We start from the raw sequence: 369 nt of genomic DNA on the forward strand, positions 1-369 counted from the left end.
ATCATGAACCCGCCGTTATCAATAGTACAAACAAAAGAGCTATTGTTTGGAATAAAATATATATATTGATAAAATATAGCAATACATTGTTTTTCATCTGTAAAAACTGTTTTCAAAATCTGCCATGACTCCTCCCGTGTTAGCGCCCCTTCCCCACCCCCATCAAAAATTAAAGTGTTTTGAAACGAAGTACGCCACTTGTACATTACTACAGAAATGACGCCAAATCGGACTTCAGAACGGGCCACAAAACAGCGCCGCGATATGCCAAAGGGGGCGGCAATATGTAGAAAAGGATAGCGACCGTATGCACGTTTCTATGTAAAATCCCAGGCTGATTTCTTTTCCCAGTCCACCCCTGCTCAGGAT

Source organism: Xyrauchen texanus, chromosome 6 (genome assembly GCF_025860055.1).
Source record: "Xyrauchen texanus isolate HMW12.3.18 chromosome 6, RBS_HiC_50CHRs, whole genome shotgun sequence".
In the NCBI taxonomy this organism is placed as follows: Eukaryota; Metazoa; Chordata; class Actinopteri; order Cypriniformes; family Catostomidae; genus Xyrauchen; species Xyrauchen texanus.